This window comes from Propithecus coquereli, unplaced genomic scaffold (genome assembly GCF_000956105.1).
Source record: "Propithecus coquereli isolate 6110/MARCELLA unplaced genomic scaffold, Pcoq_1.0 Scaffold90, whole genome shotgun sequence".
Lineage (NCBI taxonomy): Eukaryota > Metazoa > Chordata > Mammalia > Primates > Indriidae > Propithecus > Propithecus coquereli.
The window spans coordinates 5,588,087-5,590,678 of record NW_012155285.1 but is presented as its reverse complement, the minus strand read 5'-3'; the positions used below and the strand labels follow the sequence as shown (position 1 = coordinate 5,590,678).

General features: G+C 37.4%; 1 protein-coding gene across 1 annotated transcript in view; it reads right to left on the bottom strand.

The window, feature by feature from the left end:
• The window catches only part of SUPT3H (suppressor of Ty 3 homolog (S. cerevisiae)), a 499,577-nt gene that overhangs the window by 87,285 nt on the left and 409,700 nt on the right, over positions 1–2,592 (bottom strand). The window lies entirely within an intron of this gene.

Here is a 2,592-nt window from a genome sequence, read left to right as displayed (position 1 = left end):
TTAGTGTGTGTACACGTGCAGGCATGTTCATTTGTGTGTGGTGGGGTGGAATGGTTTCCTCTTACTCTGTATTCTTATATCTCTTAGAAAATATACTATAGCTATTACTGCTACTACTACTTCTACTATTATTAATATAATTTATTAAGAGCTTACTACATGTTAAGTTCATAGTACTTCTTAAGTCCTATCATGAGGTATGTTCTATTACTCATTTTACAGATGAGGAAACTGAGCCATAAAGAGGTAAAGAAACTTGCAGTAAGGCTACTTAGCTAGTAGGTGGCAGAGCTGGGATCTGAACTCTGCCTATTTAGTTCCAGGATCAAAGTTCCTAATCACGACGCAACATCAACTACTATGAATAAAAGCACAATAAAAGATGGCAAGCATCAAAATTGCTTACAAGATTCTAGGTTGCATAAGCACTCTAAAACACTACAGATCATATTAATAGAATCTGAAGGGATTTTCAGAATTACTTAGTAAAAATAAACAAGAAGCAAAAAAGTAAAACTACATTCTTTAGAGGTTCTTTTAAGTGTGTATACAGAAAATCAGGCATGTAAGGGTGGGGACAGTTGCAAAAGTATATATTTCAGGAGAAGAATTTTGAAGCTAGGGGTTGGAAGGCACAAATTTTAGCCCTGGTGCAATCTAATCTAATCTAATCTAATTAATAGCATAAATTCAGAAAAATTACTTAAATCTTCTAGGTATACCTTCTCTGATCTTCTCAATAGGACTGAAAATAACCGAGAACACAGAAAAGATAGAAATCACCAATTAAAACCAATATGACAAAGACAGTAGTGTTATAACTGGTTGAGTAGGAACGGATGGTTTCTAAATGTCTCCACTACACTTGTGAATGCACTGTTCACGGTGAGTGGCAGGTGACTGATGTTTATGTCATCCTCCCCTTTTACTGCCTATCCCAGCAGCTACTACAGTGCAAAGCATTGCTTGTACTTTTTTCCCTCTCCTCTACTTAACATGGCTTTAATAATTCCTTTCTTCTATCATTTAAGTAATTCCCAAGGTAAAGAACTCACTTACAATTTTTCATATAATGAATTGTATTCCTGAAATCGATCATGTTGTTAACTTGGTATAAAATTATTTTAGAAGTCATATTTATATAACAGAAGACAGACTGATGCTTCATTAAAAGTAGATTTTTAAGTATACTATCTGATGTATGGTGGAATTAAGTTTCCATGTAACTATTGCTCATTATTCAAATTCTCCGAATAAATTTCAAATTATTGGAAACTGGATATATACACATAGCTATAGATATTCTAAATTAGATATTACATTTAAATATACATTAAATACTAGATTCAGAATGACATGCTGCAAAGACAAAATCTCTATGTTACACAAATAGAAATTAGTTGCTCATTGGCATTTTAATTCACAAAGGAAATTTTACTTTGGAGGTAAGTCAGCTCAGCCTTTCTGTATGAAAATTTAGGTCTCAACCTACGGTTACTATAGAGGCAGCCCACCTGCTTCCTATCCTGTTACGAGCTGTAGCTCAAAGCCTAGTTAACAAAGTGTCCCCACTGCAGCTAAAGTACACTGTCAAATCCTCCGAATAAATCGCAGGGAACTGAACACCAGCATCCTCAACACCAAGAAATGTCTATTATACCATGAGCCCCTCCCTTTAGCAGCTGGAGGTATGTGGGAGCCAGGGCAGGGTGGACACATTATTGACATCCACAGTCTGCAAATCTATTCCATTTTAAAGAGAGAATTTTTAACTTTAAAAGGCAGATTTATGTATTACAATATATATCATGAAACTGTTCATGGTATCAACAGAGCAGGCATATTCAGTCCTGTCGATTGGGCAAATTCTTACAGCTGAAGGTATTGGAGCAGACGTTTTTAGGTGAGGCCTTTCTGACAGAGATAAAACCCCAGGTGCCCCAGTGGGGTGGAGTTCTTTACCGTTTGCTGTTGATTTTGTTTGACTGCTCTACTAGTGGCTAAGTGAGCCTTCCAGGTCATGACTTATCCGTTCTATTTTCCAGATCTATTTAAATTAAGCATTTTAAAATTGTATCATTAGTTTTTAAAAGCACAGTGGTTATATGTTTATTAGGTAAAAATTAGCTTAAGCTATATCTGACCTACATTAAAGTATTTTTTTTTTTTTATTTCAGCATATTATGGGGTACAGATGTTTAGGTTACATATGTTGCCCTTCCCCCCCTCCCCCTCTAAGTCCGAGTTTCAAATATGTCCATGCTTCCGGTGGTGCGCATTGCACTCTTTGTGTATGCGCTCGCTCTGTTGCCCAGGCTGGAGTGCAGTGGCGCAATTATAGCTCACAGCAACTTTGAACTCCTAGGCTCAAGAAATCCTTCTGCCTCAGCCTCTTGAGTAGCTGGGACTATAGGTGTGTGCCACCATGCCCCGCTAATTTTTTAATTTTTTTGTAGAGACAGAGTCTTGCTATGTTGCCCAGGTTATTTTCAAACTCTTGGCCTCAAGTGATTCTCTTGCCTCAGCCTCCCAAAGTGCTGCGCTTACAGGTGTGAGCCACCATGCCTGGCCTAGTACAGTCACTACAGCCTT